Genomic DNA, 21690 nt, shown 5'->3' with positions numbered 1-21690 from the left:
AAACATAAGGAGGCTGTTTTGGGTGCAGACATATGCAGTGCGGCAGTGGCCGCGGTCGGGGTGCTTGGTTCTAGATCTAGAGAAAGCCTTCGATTCGGTGGAATGGCCCTATTTACTGGCGACACTACATAAATTTAATCTAGGCGATGATTACATGGAAGTGGTCGGCCTACTAGATCGAAGACCCGAGGTGCGGGTCCGCACGGGCAGGTTGCTGTCCGCTGCCATCAAAGTCAAGCGCAGTACCAGGCAGGGATGCCCGTTGTCCCCTTTGCTTTTTTCACTGGCGATGGAGCCCCTCGCAGAATTTCTGAGAGGTATGGGCGCGGACTGGGGAATCCCGTTAGCAGATGGAGTACACACAGTCTCGCTTTATGCAGACGACCTGCTCCTGTACGTCAGGGACCTGGCCCTCCTACCACCGGAGTTATCGGACATCTTCCGAACTTTTGAGGCAATGTCAGGACTTGAGCCAAGTCGGGGTGTATTCGTTCAGCCCTGATACCCCGGAGCCTGAGATTAGGATCAGCGATGTGAGACTCGCCTGGTACCCCACCACGTTTCGATATCTGGGAGTGCATATTTATAGAACCTTACCTGATGTACTAGATGGCAACCTGACACGGGCCATTACATCCATATGTTCGCAAATCTCCTTTTTGAAGATCCTCCCACTCATCGTGCCAAGCAGAGTAACGGTAGTGAAAATGATTGTGCTGCCGAGATTGCTATATTACTATGCCAATATCTCGGCCTATGTCCCGACCTGTATATTCCGGGAGTTAGAAACCATGACCAGGGATCTTATTTGGAACGCAGGGAGACCCCGAGTGGCGCTGAGGAAACTATACGCCCCTGCGGACGCGGGGGGCCTCGCGGTACCCAACCAGGAGCTCTATTACCTAGCAGCACAGTTGCAGTGGGTGGCGGCCTGGCTAAGTGGCAGAAATCTGCGCGATACAGTTACGGATACAGACGTGCTGTGTCTTACCCAAATACACACGATGTTCCACCCTCTGGCAAAGACGGCACGCAAACGCAACTACACATCGTAGTGGCCCACAAATGTTACTCCCGAAGCCTCCGGCTCACAAAAGCGCTGAGGCCGTATGCCAAGACGCTCCCACTCTTAGGTACTCCCAGGGTCGCAGGTGCGGTGACGGAGGCGGCAATGGAGCAGTGGACACGGTCGGGAGTGGACACTATGGCGGATCTGTATACAGATGGCGCCTTGATCCCTTTCGCAACACTCGCCGAGGATACAGGACTGGCTGTAAGGCAGTTTTTACAACATGCATCCATAATACGAGCGTACACGCAGGTATGGGGAAGCATTGCGGAGGAGCCACCTAAACACCAGCTCGTGCAATACCTACACGTAATGGGGAATGGCTCACATGTGATCCATTGGTTAGCACAGGCTTTGCTGTCACACATGCAACTCACTCTACAGCCGCTGCGTGATAAGTGGGCGATGGACAGAGGGAGAGAGTGGACTGACAAAGAGTGGACAATGGTATTAGAAGGCCCCAAATACATCCCCCGCAACGCTCGCTTTAAACTTATACAGTTTTATATATTGCATAAGGCATACCTTTCACCAGATAAGATCATTCAGTACTTTCCAGGCACTTCTGTGGGGTGTCCGCGATACGCCCTGATTGGGGCAGATCTCCTACACATGCTCTGGGTCTACCCAAGGATACAGACATACTGGCAGGCGGTGCTGTCACTAATATGGCTTATGTAGTTTGGTTTGCCCTGTTCCCATCATGCACTGGGACAGGAACAGACTAATTTGCATACAGCCAGGTTCTGAAACTGGGATGGTGCAGTGAGCTAAAAAACGGTGTTGGATCTAGCCCTGATCTCTTGACTGGGTGAGAGTATTCTGTTTAATTCAGAGACTCTGTCCCTCACCACCCCTTGTTGTAAATATTTTTGTCCACCCTAAGCGTGGAAGGGTATACTCAGATGTGAGTCCCTTGCTCATTGCACCATCAGGATTCAAGCAAGCCGGGCCGAAGAGGCTGATATGCCAGAAACCGGTCCCCGGTAGCTTGTTTCCTTCCCAGTGTAAGAATTGGCTTATGTAGTTTGGTTTGCCCTGTTCCCATCATGCACTGGGACAGGAACAGACTAATTTGCATACAGCCAGGTTCTGAAACTGGGATGGTGCAGTGAGCTAAAAAACGGTGTTGGATCTAGCCCTGATCTCTTGACTGGGTGAGAGTATTCTGTTTAATTCAGAGACTCTGTCCCTCACCACCCCTTGTTGTAAATACTATTAGAGAAGGGCACTGCTACAAAAGTACCACGTACGTGGGAGGCATGTTTATTAGGCCTATATAAGAGAACGAAACACAAAGTCCCCTCCCGATTCTGGGACCTAGGTCTCATCACGGCTAAGAGACTCCTTACTAAACATTGGAAACGGAATGAATCACCGCTCGCTGAGCATTGGCGCGCCTCATTTGACAACTGGGCGAGGGCAGAGAGCATTACTCTCCACAGAGAAGAGACAGCGAGACTTAGGATATTCCCCATAGTGCACCTTTGGGATGAAATACTATGCTCCTTCAACCGAGAATGCCAGACTCAGGGAGTCCCCTCGACCAATCTCCCCCCAGACACGACCGCGACAAAGTGCTGCGCTGAGGTAACAACACGCGGATACCGAGGCCCTATCCCATTCAGCTGCGACGCACGGGCTCCGGAATGCCGCGACCCATTCACGCGAGCATTAAACCCCGTGTGGACATGCACACAGCGGATCTGCACGAATGTGCCCTCCGCCCCGCCGCGGCCCGCCTAGCGACCACCGAGTTGACTGTCCATTGACAGACATGCTGGAATTTACCACGCACAGCCGTTACTCCCCCCTCCTATCGAGCTGGCACGCTCTAACCACATCGCACAACACACACTTCCAAGTTGACTCCCCCCCCTTTCCCTTTTCTTTTTCCCTTGTTCTTTTTACTATATTACCAGTTCTCGGTTCTGAGGGCTGAGACGGCTCCACTGGCAGATACACTGGTTAGGCAGTCAGAGATAAGCCCACATGTCTAACGCAACACTGTTACACTCGACCACGCCTAAATAGGATGACCCGAGAGGGGGGGATGCACGCTAGTGACTTAGACACAACAACGGAAACACTGGGCAGACAGACTTTAGCCACGAGATAAGAAGGCAACGGACCTCATGCCGTCCCCGAGACGTGAGGACAATATACTGGTCTCGCCGCCCAAGTTCGCAACTAAAATCGCGCAGACACACACGACCGAGACTCCGGGGTTGCGTCACATTCCGCTGGATGGCTCCTTCCAATAGTGTATGGTTGGCACCGATCACTGGGAGTAGAGACCATGACATTTGGCACACAGTGACCAACCCTACGCCAGCTTACCCTTTCTCACATGATATGACAAGGGTAACATCCTGAGTACAGTGGTATAATGTGATTGATGTACAGACTTGTAGAGATAACATGCATGGTTATGGCTTGAGTCAATTTATGATGTTGTATTCATGTTTTTATAAAACCAATAAAATATTTAAAATATTTTTTAAAAATCAATCGAATAACAACATATACACCAACTACTGAATTAAAACATGTTGGAAACTATGGCAGAGAAACCAAAACAGGGAGTGATGAAGCATCTGAATCAATGAATTGCTTAGTATAGGCAAAACACAAGAAACGCAATCATATTATTAGGGATACACTCCAGCTCTCTTAAGATACTGTCCCAATCCAATCCAAGAAGGCCCCAGGCCCAGCTCTCCCGGGTTGCTGCACGCTCTGTTTCCGCCCTGTTTTTCTGAGTGCTTTCTCTAGCTTTTCCCTCGTTTTCACTGCTTACTCCTTCCCCCCCCCCCACACTTTTCTGAGTGCTTTCGCCTTCTTTTTCATGGCTTTCTCCTTCCTTTCCCCCGGTTTTCTGAATATTTCCTCCCACTTTTGCCTAGTTTTTCACTGCTTTCTCTGCAAAGCATCTAGCAACTCCAGTGCCTTGAGACCCTTCCTGGAGATTTAGCGCACTTTGTAAATCCTGACTGATATCAAATATTATCCATTAACAACATGAAGCTGCACGTTATGTTACTTTCATTTAAAATAGGTGGCCAGTAGGGACCATAGTAACAAGAGTGATGGCCCGAGTCGACTGCAAATAATTCTGCTTGTAAACTGCAGATTTCTAGTAATTTCTTTGCCACACATATTTCAGTTCTTACCAGAGGTGGAGAGGACAAACTCTAAATGTTTGTTGTTAGAAATGGAATTCCTCGTTAGCTGAGGCCTGGCAAGAACCATCACTCCAGTCAGGGTAAGCTACATACACAAAAGGATAACCTGTGCTCAGCTCACCCTCTGGTAGCTTGGCACAGAGCGGTCAGGTTTATCTAAAGAGGCAATGAGTAAAGTATTTGTGCTCTCAACAAATGAAGGGACAGATAGGGCTTGATGTAGGTCCAACGTGCATGCCCAAAATGTGCCAGAAGATAGAATAGTACGAAGTTCCTGCTAGTGGACTAGTAAGGCCACTGAATGTGTACTCCAGGTGAAAGAAAGGGAGGGGAATTTCTCCATTCGGAACTAAAACCCTCACACACCCAGCAAGCTAGGTGTCATTCTTCATCATCTGGGTTTTGCACCTCGTCGAGCCGACGCTGCAATGCTCGACGGGCACCCATAAAGGGGCTCTTTGTTGGAGATCTTTTGTTCTTCGCCGTATTGGTGCCGTGGGTGTGAGGGGCCTAGTGTGGTGTAGATGTAGGAAGTAAAGATAAAACAGGTCAGGGAACCCTTAGTAATAACTTTATTCTGATGGGAACCCACCCTGGTTAAAAGGATGAGGGTGGCGACTGTTTAGTTCATAAAGTGACAAAAGTTTCGCTCAACCCACAAAAGGTCAACATGTTTCTCGCCTAAATAAGTCACAGATGTGATCAGGTGGCGATTCCTCAGGACCGTGAATATAAAACCAACTATCTACATTGAAAGGTATGGTGCATCTACCTACCCATTGTTCTCCCAGGGACATTCACCCTGGAGAATGGCAGTCAACCTTATCTCAGTAGTTAAGACTGCCGCATCAGTTGGCAGAGGAGTACGAGACACTCAAGTGTAGTGTCCCTCTCAGCTCCCTTGGTGAGCATGCTGTCTGACCTACCCAGTCCGCTGCCGCCCGGAAGGTCCGAAAGGAGGAATTCCCCTTCCTTTCTTTCACCTGGAGTACACATTCAGTGGCCTTACTAGTCCACTAGCAGGAATTTCGTACTATTCTATCTTCTAAAGTATTTGTGCAACACACTCACAAAGTAACAATCAATACACCACAAAAAGACTCCAGACAGGTTTAGGAAAATATATTATTATATTTTGTACAAAACAAGACAAAAGCAACAACAATCCATTGTGTAGAAGTTGAGATTTTGAATTTGAAAATAATACATGCAGTAAAGCGCTTAGAAGTAGGCAGCACTAAAAAGGTTACTTTAAGGGTCGCTGGACCAGGGAAAAGTCAGAGTTCAGGCCGACAGTGATGGAGCCCAGGCCGGCTACAGGAACCACACACACAGCGGCGAACAAACTTTCCTGGGTTCTGCCCTGCAGTCAAGAGAATGTGTCTATGTCACCAAATTGCAGCGGCGGCGATACACTGTCCGATGCGTCCATCTCAGGAGGCAAAGCACTGGTTGCAATGCAAAGCACTGATTTTACTACTGCAACTGGGTTGATGCTCCAGTTCTGCTACATGCATACAGGCAATGAATCGAAATCCATGTTGTAAGCATCTGGGCCACTTACAGTGAGCCAGGCACAGAAGTAAGGGTAGATACTTTGATACATGAGTCTCAAGAAACAGGAGGCAAGCCAAAAAGCTGTGGGAGATCATTCGGAGTGAAGAAGAGTCCAGCTCTTCTAATGCAGAGTCAGAAAGCAGCAGGCAGCAGGGAAACAAACAGAAAAGCAGGTCTTACAGATCAGCAGTCCAGATGAGTCCTTAAGCAGCACTGTAGTTCTTCTGGCAGAGCTTCAGTTACAAGTCCACAAGTGTCTGGTTTGATGGGGTCAGAGACCCTGGACTTACACCCAAAAGTGCTTTTGATGTGGGGATGACTTCAAAGTAGCTCTATGAAGTGCACAAGTATCCTTTTCAACCCACCTGTCTGCCAGGCTATCTGTCGGGGTTCCCTCTCTCACACACACAAACACATAGTTCACTATCAGTGCTCCTATGTATCCGTGAGTCGCAGCACGCCGCATCCCGTAGAGGGGTGCGAAGGCCCCGGTGATGAAGCATGACACCAAGGGGCCTGTTGGTGTGTGATGGGCATTTAAACAACACTGTGTGCTCCCCATCACTTTAGGGATCACTACCACCTTCTGAGTGGATTCTATTTTGTTCAAACGAATTACCAGGGGAGACTGAATCCACTTGTTTCTCTCCCTCCCTCCTTCTGTTGTATTCATATCTGTCGGGGTCAATCAGTCCTTTGTGTGGGGACAGGACGCTGCCTATTCAAGTGAAGTGTTGACCCCTCCCTTCCATCTTGCCCAGGCAAAGCCATCTGAATGCAGCTGTATATAGATGGGTACTCAGACACACCTATCCTTCCTGTGTTGTCGCTGTCTGGAAGGAATGCACAAAGTGTAGCTGCCATCCACCCACAACGTGTATTGGAGACAGGCAGCACACAGAGAAGTACGTTCAGAGTAATGCCCACTTTCGTAAAGTGCCATTTCTAAAACAGTAATGTGAAATCTAACTCCACCAACGAGGAGGCTTTATCATTACCATTCCAAAGATATGAAACATGAGAAACCTACTGCTCTCTGATCAAGAGTTACAGCTTAAACGTATATTGAGCATTTTCTAATGCTGGCCTATGAGAGGGGTAGGCCTCACAGTAGTGAAAAACAAACAGGGGGGGGGGGGTGTCACTACCAGGACATGTAAAGATTAAACACACATGTCCGACAGACCTTTTACTTACATGGCACCCTGTCGTTAGGGTTACTTAGGGTCTACCTAAGGGGTGACATATGTAATAGAAGTGGGGTTTGGGGCTTGTCAAGTAGTTTTACATTCCAAGTTGAGTGGCAGTAAACTGCACACAACCACTGCAGTGGCAGGCTTGAGACAGGTTTGAAAGGCTACTTATGAGGGTAGCAAAATTGTTACTGCCGGCCCACTAGTGGAATTTGAGTTCCCTGGGTATATGTTATTCCGTTTTACAAAGGACTTACTAGTAAATCAAAGATATCAGTCAGGTACACACCAATGTCACCATGTTTTAGGGGAGAATCACATGTACTTTAGCACTGGTTAGCAGTGGTAAAGTGCTCAGAGTCCAAAGCCAACAAAAAGAATCAGCAAAACAGATGGTAAAAAGCACGAAGTCTGGGTGAAGACCATCATAAGGATGACAAGTCTAACACTTGTCCACCGTGATGGCATTGAAGGAAAGAACTTAGAGTATTTCCATTCAAAAGCAAAGTACAATTAACTTTTACCATCAAGGCCAATCTCTGGGCATGCACCATAGCAAGTGGGGCTCATGGACCCTAAGGAAGTGAAATAAGATGGCTACCAGACCCACTGCTGAGTTGTGGAAGACAGAAATGCCCCCTTCCACCAGTGTGCTCCGGCGCCACAGTACCTGCTGCATTTATGACCTGGGCCACAAAGGGATTTAATATAGGGATAAGTTCCTCAAGGCTGACCAGACCCAGCTCTCCCCATGCTGCTGCATTGTTCTCGCTCCAGTCTTCTCCTTGCTTTTTCCCCACTTTTTGAGTGCCTTCTCCTTGCTTTTCTCTCATTTTCATTACTTTCTCCTTGCTTTTTACCCTGTTTTTGGAGTGCTTTCTCCTGGATTATCCCTAGTTTTCATTGCTTTCTCATTGTTTTTCCCTCATTTTTGGAGTGCCTTCTCCTTTTCCCTCCCCCCGTTTCTTGCTTTCCCCCTGCTTTTGAGTGCTGTCTCTTTGCTTTTCTTCCTTTTTCATTGCTTTCTCCTTGCTTTTCCCGATTTTTTGAGTGTCTTCTCCTAGTCTTCCCCTCATTTTCTTTGTTCTCCTTCAACCCCCCTTTTTTTAGTGCCTTCTCATTGCTTTACCCTTTTTTCATTGCTTTCTTCTTTCCCCCCACCTCATTGTCGCTCCTGCCTGCTGCCTTTTTCCTGCTTCCGCCTAGACGCACCCACCGCCTCCAGCACCTTTCCCACCTTCCAAGACCTACTTAAGAACAATAGTTACTTACCTGTAATCTGTGGTTCTCCAGTATTGGTGTCTTTCATAGATTCACATGCCTGAATCATTCCCCGTCGTCGGAGTGGGTGTCCCACGGTATATAAAAAAGCAATAATATGCCTGTAATAACCAAAAAACCTTGGTAATAACCAACCAGGAAGTAAAGTAGCCCTAGCTACAGGAGCAAAAGCTCCCACACTCATGACTATCCTAGTCATTATGTTAGACCAAACTGCAGCCAATCAGGCGACAGCACCCACCAGAATGTTCTCTCCAGAGGCTCAGGCTCTCAGATTTTCTCGCACAGGAGTGAAACCAACATAATTGCCTGAGGGAGCCTCTGAGGGGAGGGGGGGTGGGTTGCATGTGAATCTATGAAAGACACCAATACTGGAGAACCACAGATTACAGGTAAGTAACTATTGTTCTCCAGTATTTGGGGTGTCTTTCATAGAATCACTTGCCTGAATCAAAATAGATAGCAGTACACATACCTAATGCTCATAGACGCTAACAGTATCACAGTATACATCCATAATGATAAAATGCAAAAGACATGGTAAAGCGTCTAAGAAAGAGCATAGAGGAAGCGAGAGAACAGAGGCTCACCTTATTGGAAAAGATTGCGAAGAACTGCTCTTCCCACCGAAGCATCTGCATCACTTGCTGAGTTTAGACAGTAGTGCCTCGTGAACGTGTGCCTGCTGGACCACGTTGCAGCTCTGCAGATTTGCAGAAGAGGCACCACAGCGAACAAGGCAGTGGAAGAGGAGACTGCCCTTGTAGAATGTGCTCTTGGTAAGGCCTGTAGGGGTCTTCCTGCCTGTTGATGACAGAGTCCAATTGTTGACGAGACCCATCTAGCAATAGTCTGTTTGGACACTGCATAGCCTTGGCGCAGTCTGCCATAGGCCACAAACAACTGATCTGTCTTGCGTACAGCTGATGTCCTTGAAAGATAAAACTTGAGGCACCTCCTGATGTCCAAAGAGTGCAAAGCTCGCTCGGCTGGTGCTTGTGGATTTGGAAAAAATGTCTTGAGGATTACCGGCTCATTTAAATGAAAGTCCGATAGGACCTTGGGCATGTACTTTGGATTGGTACGCAGTACCACCGAATCAGAGGTAAACTGTAAAAAGGGCGGTTTAGACGTGAATGCCTGAATGTCACTGACCCTTCTGGTAGATGTTAAAGCCAATAACAAGGAGATCTTCCAAGTAATAAACTTAAGGTCAACCTTATGTATCGGCTCAAAGGGGTGACGCATGAGCTGGGCTAGCACCACATTCAAATGCCAATCAGGAGGCGGCCGTCGAATTGGAGGAAACATATGAAATAGACCCTTGAAAAATTGCTGGATTATTCTCGAAGAAAACAGAGAGTTCGATCCGTCCTGACGGAATCAGGAAATGGCTGCCAGAAATACTTTCAGGGTTGAATGCGCCAAACCCGATCTAGCCAGTTGCGGGAAGAAGGGTAATATTTGCTCTGGTCTAGCATGAAACGGATGTAGATCAAAAGTCTGGCACCAGGCACAGAAACGCTTCCACTTGAGTTTGTAGGTCTTAATGGTTGATGGTGCTCTTGCGTTAGCCAACACCTCTTGACAATAGTGAGGAATGTCTAAGTGGGCGAATTCATTGTGTTGAGGAGCCAAGCTGACAATTTCAGCGAAACTGGGTCCGGATGGTACACCTTGCCCTTATGAACTGTGAGGAGATTCGGTAGTCGAGGCAGTTGTATTGGCTCGCACTCCGAGAGGAGGAGAAGCTCATTGAACCAATATTGCAGAGGCCAACTTGGAGCAATCAGGATTAGACGACATGGTTGACTCCTCATCTTCCTGATGATCTTGGGAAAGTAACAGAATCGGCGGAAAAGCGTATGCAAATATTCGACACCAATTCATCGAAAGGGCATCCCCGCACAAGTCTTTGTGGGGAATCCAGCTTGCAAAGCGTTGGCATTTCCGGTTCTGGGCTGTTGCAAACAAATCCAGGTCGGGATGACCCCACTCTCGGAATATCTGATCCAGGGATGGTTGATGCAGTTCCCATTCATGATTGCTTCCTGCGGACCTGCTGAGTGAGTCCGCTAGGACATTGGCATCCCCTGGGACATGGACCGCCGGCAGATTGATGTTGTGATCCAGGGTCCAATTCCAAATCTCCTGCGCCTGATGGGACAACCGGGCCGATCTTGTGCCTCCCTGCTTGTTCAGGTAATGCATGCTGGTTGTGTTGTCCGTTCGTATCAACACGGTAGAGCCCTACAAGATCGCCTGAAAGGATTTCATGGCGAGAAAAATGGCTCTTAATTCCAGCAGATTTTTGTGCCATTTTTTCTGTTGAATGTTCCATTTGCCACTGTCGTAATTTGACAATGGCCGAGTTAGCGCTTAGCTGTGCTACACGTTTTCCCCCTTAACTTGACTATACTCGAAAACGCCATTTTGTGTATTGCGGCGGCCATTTTAGAGAATGAGCGGCCTCGTGGTCAGCATGCCCTTTAGTCCGTTGTCCGTATCACTGACCACTCGACTTTGCCCAGCAACAGGCTATTTTTAGCAACGGTCAAACCTGTACATGCGCAGTTCCAACTGACCAGTCACCCCTCAGGAATGTGCCGCCAAACTGACCAGTGGGGTTGTAACCCCTCCCATGAGTTGGCTGTGTTCCAAAAATGACCATATATGTACATAAACTCTGTAAACCTTGTGCCGCCTATCTTTTTATTGCTTGTAAATTGTATAAAAGAGGGACTCACACCAACGTTTGGTGTGATACTTCTTGCATTGCCGAAGGGTGCTGTAGGAATGTACCACCACCCCATGGGGTCTTAATAAACTTGTTCTTTGTACTTTTCAGTTTCCGTGCCAACAGTTCTATCAGTGTAAATGGGTTATCTACGGAGCATGTAGGCCTTGGGAACCCGATACCACAAATTGGCGACCACGAAGGGACTCATCGGCGACTCGGATGCCCGAAGGAGAGGTCGTGACGAAGGTTTGGAAACTCGCCATGGACGCGTACGCTGCCACCGAGTGACCCGAGTCTTGGCACCCACGGTGTTTCTTCCTTTCCTTCTGATCTGACCTTCCAGGTGGCGCCGGTCCCCCACTGAGATCTTGATCGTCTGCGTTGCTGTGCAGTGCCTGTTTGGCTGATTCGATTAAAGACCTTGGCAGTTGGAATCTGGATATTTGAAATTGGGTAAGATTTGTGATCGGTAAGTTAGTCTATGGACGCTTACTGAAGTTCTATGATTTGTGATCGGTAAGGTAGTCTTCGGACGCTTGCCGAAGTTCTATGATTTGTGTCTATGATTTGAGTTAGCTATCATTTGTGACTTTGTGACCTTTGAATCATATGTGTAGTGCACTTCACATAGGCAGGCATGTAGAGATGTTTCTCTAATTTTGTTTTTTTTCCTCTGAGCGGCACATTTGTGTGAAGTACTGTAAGTGCCAGTTTATACGGTATCACGCTTTCATGATACATTTCGAACATGCCTGTTTTAAGCACACTCCGAGGGATGTGCTGTCTTGGAAATGGTACCTCAATTAGGTTAGCGGAATCACAGCCGGCTCCCCCAGAAGGAACTCCAAATCGTGAAATGTACATAAAATTTGGCCTTCCCCCTATAATGTACAGCAAATTATGGCATAAATACACCAAAGCCGATCCTGAATTGCAATGGCCACTACATGGGTCGTTTGATTTGCGAAAGGTTCAGTTTGTGGAGCAATGTTTGTTTCAGCGTAGGTCTAGACAGAATATGCTTGACTGTGTACGAATGTGGGAGAAAGCGGTGCGTGAACGTATGAAGCGTGAAGTTGCCTTGGCGGATAAAGAGCAGCGCAAGGCTGCTCGAGATAAGGCTTTACAGCTTGAGGAAAAGGAGGCGCAGGAAAAGAAAGAAAGGGAGGAACGGGAACGAAATTTGCAAACGACCGGTCAATTTCCTATTCGGCGACCACTTTATCCTGTCCTTACTAATGAAATTGATGATTTTTCATTACTAGATCGATCACCGCCTCCGTACGTTTCACCTACGGCTCCGACTGCAGAGTCTGACGACGAAGGACAGGATAAGCCAGGAAAAGGGGATAAGTCCAGTGTCAGGTTATCTGCGGAGAAAGCCGCGGACTTGCGTAGTTGGGCCCGTAAAGTGAATACAAATTTTGTTACTGTGACTGATGTTGTTGCCGAGAGGGGTAGATGGACAGAGCGAGAATTGATGTATTTTTTGGCTACTTTGGCTGATGAAGTTGTTACTACATTTCGCAAATTTTCGGACACGTTAGAACCTAAGGCTGTGTCGGTTCATCGTGAGAATTTGGATAAAGGTTTATTTGTTCTTGCAGATGTCGATACATTTTACAAGCAACTGATCCAGCTGCGGGATGAGACGTCCAGATTGCGGGACGAGCGGAAAAAGAATAAGGAGTCCGGGCCGGGGTCCGCTGAACAGTCTAAGGAGTGTTCTCTCCGGGGTTCAGATAAGAATTCTAACGTGCATGTTATGCCTATGCGTGAAGCCGCACCTGTGTATGTTCCCCCTAAGGGGGAGGGTACAGATGAGGATAAAATGTCGAAGGATGCGAAGGGGTATTTTATATATAATTGGGTGTATACGCCTTGGAATAGAGCAGATGTCATGGCGCTTAAAAATTCTTTGCCTGATCTTCGGAAAAATCCAGCAGCATTTTATGAAGAGGTGGAAGGGGCTATTTCGTCCTGTGTCATGACTCTTGTTGATATAGATCTGTTTTTTGGGTTAATTCTTCCGCCTGATATGTGGAGATTGATTCGTAAAAATAATGAGGAAACACTGCTCGGGGGAACGTGCAAAGAAATAAACCAGGCCGATTTAGACAGGGAGCCTGCATGTAAGCCATGTGACTTGATTCTAGACCTTCCAGCGGCTATCTTAACTAAACTGAAAACGCTCGTTCCTTCTAAAAAGATTGATTGGACCATGTTAGCTTCGTGCAAACAAAAGTCAGATGAAACGGTGTCAGATTTCTTTACACGCTTCGAAGAGGCATTTCATGATTACAGTGGTCAATCGTTAACAGACGATACGGGTAGACATTTGTTTGTAGATAAGTACGTGGCTAATCTCCTACCGGAGATTGCAAAAAGATTAAAGTCGAGTGAAAGTTCCTGGGCCACGGCGACCCCTGCATCTTTGTTAACTATGGCTCAGTATTATGAGCGGCAGGAATTGGAGACTAAAGAAAGTATTGATAAGAAAGCGAAGGAATTGAAAACAAAGGTGATGTTGGCACAGATTCGTGGAACGCAATCTAGAGGGAATGATAGAGGCAGACGAGGAGGGGGTAATGCGTCGTACGGGGGTACGGATATAGCGGAGGATCAATGTGCCTATTGTAAGGAGTTTGGGCATTGGGCTGATGATTGTCCGGTACTTTGTGAGCAGCGTAGTCAGCGTGGTCGTGGAGGTGGACGGTCGAGGGGAAGTTATTCGGGGGCGAGAGGCAGCGGAGGTGATCGTAGCAGGTTTGAGGAGAGGGGCCGTGGCCAGGATGAGCGTAATACCTTTGATAGACGGAACCAGTACCAGATATCGGAGGGCGAGAATGTGGAGCATCAGGATTATGTACATGCATAGGATTGCGTAGGATGGGGTACGGAATCAGTTGAAGTGCCAGTAGATCAGAGTGGTCCATATGTATCAGCGGGCATCCTGGGTTCTACTGATCAGTTTCTAGTCGACACAGGAGCTACTCGTAGCGCTTTGTCTAAAAACTTGGTTCCGAGAGCTCCCCTGTCTGGCGATATGATTACATGTATTGGGTTTGATGGCACACCCACTCCCAGCCCATTATCGAAGCCTCTTGCACTTTGTCTCGATACATTTTTCAGTTTTGGCCAATTTTTGTTGTCACCTTATACCCCAGATAATATTCTGGGCATTGATTTGCTCAAATATTTTCGAGCGACGATATGTTGCGCTCCGGAGGGAGTGCAAGTTATTTTGAATGATAACTATCCAGATTCAGACAGATTTTTTACTATACAAGAATGTGAAGCATTAGCCTCTCTCCCTCATACGTTGTGGGCGACCTCAGATACGATTGTGGGACAGATGCTTATTCCACCTATTCGCATTACTGTAAAGGAGGGAGTGCTTTTGCCACGTGTACCACAGTATAAGATCTCCAGGGAAGGTGAAATTGCTTTGACACACATTGTCCAAGATCTGATCATTGCAGGGGTAGTGGAGGAAGTCCCCTATAATGTTTGCAATAGCCCTATTCTTCCAATCCTTAAGAAAGATGCTGACGACAAGGTCTATTGATTTATTATTGATTTGAGAGAAATTAATAAAATTGTCATTCCCCAATACCCGGTGGTGTCTGATATCACGACATTGCTTACATTGGTCCCCCCAACGGCGACGACCTTTAGTGTCATCGACCTGAAAAATGCGTTCTTTTCCATTCCCATCCATCCCGATAGCAGATACTTATTTGGTTTTACGTTAAATAATAAATCGTATAGATTTTGTCGTGTTCCTCAAGGTTACACTGAGAGTCCGAGTATCTACAGCCAGGCTTTAAAGAGACAGCTTGATTCCTTTCAATTGCAATCTGCAGTTGCCCTTATCCAGTATGTCGATGACCTTTTGTTAGCTGCTGACACTTATGTACAATGTGAGGAGAGTACGCTTGCTTTACTTTCCTTTCTGGCTCAGAACAATCACAAAGTTTCCAAGAAAAAGCTCCAATACTGTAGACCCAAGGTGACCTACCTCGGTCATCTTTTGTCTAAGGAGGGGCGTGCATTAACATCAGATCGAATTCAGGCGATTTTAGATACACCAGTCCCCCGCACACAGAGAGATGTACGTGCTTTTATAGGATTAACGTCCTTCTGTAGACAGTGGATCATGGGGTTTTCGCATATTATCAAACCTTTGTTAGCGTTGCTGTCCAAAACTACACCAATGCCCCTTGAATGGACAGATGAATGTCAAAATGCTTTTGAACAATTGAGACAGGCCCTTTGCTCTGCACCCGTGTTAGGTACACCAGACTATTCAAAGATTTTCACATTGTACGTACACGAGAAAGATGGGTGCGCGTTATCGGTGTTAGTGCAAGCACACGGGGATAAGCAGAGGCCATGTGCCTATTTTTCAGCCATTCTTGACCCTGTAGCACGAGGATTACCTGGGTGTTTTCGAGCAGTTGCAGCAACAGCAGTAGCTATACGGCAGAGTGAGGGGATAGTATTATCGCACAAACTGTTGGTGCTAGTTCCCCATGCAGTAGATGCCCTGTTAAATCAAACGAAGACTCAATATCTTACCAGTGCACGTTTAACAGGATATGAGCTTACACTTTTGGCGCCACACATCACACTGAAAAGATGTGCTACCCTGAACCCTGCCACTTTATTGCCCTATCCGGTTGAGGAGGGTCAGGAAGAAAAACATCATGATTGTGTTTTCCTGACCGAGGAACAGACAAAGGGTCGTGTTGACTTACAGGATATGCCACTTCCAGATGTGGATGGGGAGCTGTGGGTTGATGGATCGTGTTTGAGGCTGCCAGATGGCACGACTTCCGCAGCATATGCGATCACGACACTTAAGACAGTGGTAGAAACAGCACGAATACCACAAAAATCAGCTCAGGCAGCAGAGCTGATAGCTTTGACGAGAGCCTGCGAATTGAGTGCTGGCCTATGTGTGAACATATACACAGACAGCCGGTACGCCTTCGGAGTAGCACATGACTTCGGGCTACTCTGGAGAGAACATGGGTTTTTGACTTCTCATGGAGTACACATTATGCACGGAGAACTGGTGCGTGATCTCCTAAACGCGTTGCTTTGTCCAAAGAAAGTAGCGATCATTAAATGCAGTGCCCATAAAAAGATCACTGATAAAGTGAGTCAAGGAAATGCTTTTGCAGACAGCATAGCGAGACAAACAGCTATGTCCCGAACTGACTCCCCCATGTACGTAACAAAATCACAAGCTGAGCGATGGTACGATGCTAGAGCGGAGATACTAGATATCCAAAAATCAGCGACTGAAGCAGAACTTGCGGCATGGGCAGCAGATGGGGTGCTAGATGATGAGGGTTGTTGGAGAAGCAAAGACATGGAGAAATGGAAATTGCCTGCAGCTTACTTGCAAGAGATGGTTCAGATGACTCACGGATTAGCACATGTGGGAGCTCTTGCGATCACTCGATTGTTATCACGAGTTTGGGAGCATCCCGAGATTGCCAATACAGCCAAGAGAGTAGTGCAGACCTGTCTGATATGTTTACAACACAATCCTGCGAAAGGGACCCATACTCCGAAAGGAGGGTTCGTTCCACCTTCTGCACCATTTGAGGTACTCCAAATGGATTACATCCAGCTTGAGCGCTGCAATAACCTTAAGTATATCCTAGTGGTGGTATGCGCTTTTAGCAAATGGGTTGAGGCCTTCCCCACGAAAGACAATACAGCTTTAACAACAGCTAAGGTGTTGCTCAAGGAGTACTTTCCTCGCTTTGGAGTTTGCAAATTTTTGTGAAGCGATAATGGGCCTCATTTTGTTGGGAAAATTGTGGAGTATGTGCTGAAGGGGTTAGGGATCCAGCAGAAGTTCCATGCTGTGTTCCACCCTCAGTCAGCAGGTCTTGTTGAGCGGTACAATGCTACGTTGAAGCTGAAACTGGCTAAGATTGTGGCGTCCACGTCATTGAAGTGGCCGGATGCCTTGCCGCTAACATTGCTCTCTCTTAGATCAGTGCCCCACTCTCGAACAGGCCTCACACCGTATGAAGTGGTGTTTGGAAGGCCTATGAATATATGGGGAGCGCCTAAGCCGCGATTGATACATGATGTGCCGTGTATAATGATGAATGACTATTTGGCACGATTAACAAATGATTTGCTTTCTATTCATCAACAGGTTCGAGAAGCGCTCCCTGACAATTCTACTGGAGAGGCTCATAATCTCCGTCCTGGGGATTTTGTGATGGTCAGATCGTTTGAGAGGGCGAACAGCTTGGAACCGAGGTGGCGTGGCCCCGAGCAGGTCCTCCTGGCTACTCGAACAGCTGTACGAGTGACCAACAGAAAGCGGTGGGTACACTCAACTCACTGCCGGCGTGTCTCTCCGGACCTGGTGAATCCTGCCGTGCTGACTGACTACAAGGAGATTCTGGATAAAGAAAAGAGCCCAGCTGTGACATCGGCCGAAGTCGAGGGAGCCTTCCCGGACCACACTGTTTCTGGACGACAGCGGTACGATCTGCGGCCACGATAAGGAGAAGATTTGTTTTGGTTTTCGAGACTGGTTGGTTACCGCTCTGGGGTTTGTGAAACAGAAGCCGGGAATCTCAAGGGGGGGGGATCAGTTCTGCCAAGAGTAGCGACACCCGTCTTGACCCCGGAGAAGAAAACAACGGCTACCTCGGAGCTCAGCACCGTATTTTTCTTTTTTAGGTATACATTTGAGACATTGTGAACTTTTTGAACTATGGCGTCTTCTGCATCACGAGACAAAAGAATACTTGGTGCCATCCTGTATGTCTTGACAATTGTGGTGATAGCAGTAATAGCCTGGGTAGTGGAACTTGTGGTGCCTGTACGTGAACATTTGCTGCCGACTACCCCGGCTCCATCTGAACATTTTCACTACACTTTGCCTTACCATGAAGAACGGCACCGACAGACTTACTTGAACAATAGCTTCATTCAGATTTTGCATCATACTCACAATATGACGAACACTTCAAACTGTTGGGTGTGTGGGATGTTGCCTGGGCATCAGAAGAAAGGGGGCACTCCACTCATTCCACTCCCATTTTCGCATAATGGTTCCTGCAACGCCTGGTACACTCTTCTTTTCACCTTGCGATGGCCAACGAAAGGGGGGGTGCTCTTCCGTTTGAACAAAGTCTGTTACCATGATCGAGATGGGTATCCACGAGCTGAGGGTACTCGATTTGAATGGGAAGAGTACCGCCCCGACAATGTGTCTGCACCTCGTGTTTACAGTAATCAAAGGAACATTAATATGTCCAGTACACATGTTATTAATGTCATTACTACTAAGGCAGACCTTTGCATTCGTAATAAAGGCACGATCTCGGTGGGGAAAAGTGAATGTAACACTACACTTACATTTGACAGTCCGAATGGTATATCATTTGTGGCATCCCGAAATACGTACTTTATTTGTGGCAATAAAGGTTACCATCAGCTCCCTTTAGGATGGTTAGGCACATGTTATGTATCGTTTGTGTTGCCCCCTGTATTCATCGCCCCACCAATGTACCATAATGACTACATCCTTTACCATGACTTTGTACTAAATCGTGTTAAGCGTGCCGTGATCTTAGATGACATCGATCAGACTGATACTGCCTTACAGCAATAAGTGGACTTTAATTTGGGATTGTTTTCCTTTGTGGGGGCTGCATTGAATAGCCGGAAAATACGACGGCTGACCCGTGTTGTTGAGGCTGTAGCCAATGATACTGCTATTGCATTGGGGAACATAACAGAAGAACTCCAAATCTCTAGGATCGTTACGCTCCAGAACCGTATGGTTCTAGATGTGGTTGTAGCTGACCGTGGGGGGCATGTAGAATTATCGGAAGTAGCTGCTGTGTGTACGTACCAGATAATTCGCCCTCTGTTTATGATGCCATTTCGAAATTGCACAAAATAGCAGCTGAAATACACCCGGACAATGGAACTTGGACTCTTTCAGGGTGGTTCTGGTCTATGCTTACCACTTGGGGTTGGAAACTGCTGACGATTTTATGTATCATTTTTGGGATACTGTTCTCTGTATGTTTATGTATACAATGTGGCCCAGCCTTATGTTCCATGTGTTTATCGGCTTGCATACCACCATTCTTTGTGCTTTTCAGTTTCCGTGCCAACAGTTCTTTTCAGTGTAAATGGGTTATCTACGGAGCATGTAGGCCTTGGGAACCCGATACCACACCACTGACTGTCATCCCTTGGAGATGGGCGCCCCAGCCCTCCAGAGAAGCATCCGTGGTCACGATGAATCTGGGTCCTTCTGTCAGGAATGCGCATCCCACCTGCAGGTTGCCATCTTGCCCCCACCCATGGATGGAGTTCCTCATCCGAGGAGTTATGTTGATGACGTCCTCGAATGAGCCTGTTACTTGCACCCACTGACGACTGAGTTCCTCTTGCAAAGGTCTCGTTCGCAGGCGACAGTTGGGGGTGAGAGGGATACAGGACGAGATCATCCCGAGGAAGACTTGAACTTGCGAACAGAAACGCACTTTCTTTTAAGCAGTGATGAGGACATCTTGCGAATCTTCACTTGCCTTTCTTTTGATATGAACACTTGGGCGAGTCTTGTGTCCAACGTGGCTCCCAAGAACGACTTCCTCTGTGATGGAGTTAGGTGAGACTTTTTGAAATTCACAGAAAAACCCAGGCTCTGGAATAGTGATAGACATCTCTGAACGTGAGTTTTGCCAAGCCGATGGAACTGGCCTTGATAAGGCAGTCCTCCAAATATGGATAAATTTGAACTCCCTCTAGTCTCAGGCGTGCGGCCACCAGGGCTAACATTTTCGTGAAAACTCTGGGGGCCAAACGTAGTCCAAAGGGGAGTACTTTGAACTGGAAGTCCCTGCCAGCCACTCTGAACCGTAAGAACTTCCGGTGTCTGGGAAAAATGGGCACATGGAAGTATGCGTCCTGAAGGTCGAGTGTTGCCATGTGATCCCCTACTGAGAGAAACTGGAGGATTTCTTGAAGCGTCAACATTCTGAAAGATAATTTTTTTAGGTACTTGTTGAGGGCACGCAGGTCGAGGATGGGGCGCCATTCCCCCGACTTCTTGCGGATTAGGAAAAATCTTGAATAAAATCCTTTCCCCTTTTGATGTTGAGGTACCCTTTCTATTGCTCCTTTCCGAATCATTGTTATTGTTATGTTGGATTTATATTGCGCCAATCACCTGCAGGTCTGTAGGCGCTCGTAAATCGATGGAATTCATACAATAACTATGAACCACACCAAGAGATAGTGCAGCAGCCAGCCTACATTGCACCCAAAACCCTCCCAAACAGCAATGTCTTTAGGGACTTTCTGAACCGCAGGAGATTCACCTCTCTGCGTAGCCCCTCAGGCAGCTTATTCCATAGCTGAGGGACCAACACAGAGAAAGCTCTCCCTCCCTTGGTCACCAGTTTGTACCGAGGGCAGATCAGCAACTGAGAATCAGAAAATCTAAGTGTTCTTTTTGGACTATACACTTCCAGACGGTCTCTAATATAGACAGGTGCATGGCCATAAATTGCCTTATGGGCAATGCATAGACTCTTGAACTCTACCCTCTCTTTTATGGGGAGCCAATGTAAGCTCTGTAATAGGGGAGAAGCCTTGGTCCTTCTGGGGAGTCTAAAAATCAGTCGCGCCGCGTGTTCATCATAACCTGCAATCTGTTCATCAGAGTTTTAGGGAGGCCTAAATAAAGGACATTCCCATAGTCCATTCTTGACATGATGGTCGCCGATACAATTGTTCGCAACATGGCCTGAGAAATAACGGGTACTAGCTTACGTAACTGCCTGATGATATTCGTGCAGCTCCCAACAACAGCGGAGATTTGGCTGCCCATTGACAAATCACAATCCAGGTTAATCCCCAAGCTTTTTACATTTGCACTTGGCTTCGGAGTTGACCCTAACTCCTGTGGCCAGTAAAGATCGCTCCAAGGTGAGGTGGTAGATGGAATTACCAATACCTCAGTCTTGTCTGGATTGATCTCGTCATCCACCCGACCGTATACCTCAGGATATTCTGCACTTGAAGCTGCGCGGCCTCAGTGTTATCGATACTCAGTACAAGCTGAGTATCGTCAGCGTAATTAAAAACTCTGCATCCCATACTGGCCAGAGATGCAATCAGAGGTTGAAGGTATAGATTAAATAGTAGTGGGGACAATGCAGAGCCCTGAGGCACCCCACACTCTAAAGTCCCCACATCTGATATCAAATCCCCCAGTTGTATCCTCTGTGTTCTTCCCAAAAGAAAGGATTTCAGCCAGTTAAAAGCTACGCCTTTAACCCCGAAGTTGTCTAGTTTTTCCATGGGCAGGGCATGGCTGACGGTATCGAACGCCGCCGACAGATCTAAAAGAATCAGGGCGCTCGGTTTCTTAATATCAGCCATGCCTCTTAATTCATCCAGCACCGAGAGCATCACCATCTCGGTGCTGCGATGTGCTGGAAACCCTGCCTGTCGCTCGTGGAGTAAACAATGAGACTCCACGTGAAGAGATAGAAACTTCAGGACATGCTGTTCTAAAATCTTAGAAAGAAAGGGCAGCTGGGAGATTGGTCTATAGTTCTTCAAGACCGCAGGATCCGCGCCGGGTTTCTTCAACAGGGG

The 21690-nt window shown here is 47.3% G+C and overlaps 1 protein-coding gene across 10 annotated transcripts in view; it reads right to left on the bottom strand.

Annotated features, from left to right (window-relative positions):
• Positions 1-21690, bottom strand: part of GPHN (gephyrin) — a 2075463-nt gene that overhangs the window by 1410075 nt on the left and 643698 nt on the right. The window lies entirely within an intron of this gene.

This window comes from Lissotriton vulgaris, chromosome 9 (assembly GCF_964263255.1).
Source record: "Lissotriton vulgaris chromosome 9, aLisVul1.2, whole genome shotgun sequence".
In the NCBI taxonomy this organism is placed as follows: Eukaryota; Metazoa; Chordata; class Amphibia; order Caudata; family Salamandridae; genus Lissotriton; species Lissotriton vulgaris.
This window is presented reverse-complemented; position numbering and strand designations above follow the sequence as displayed.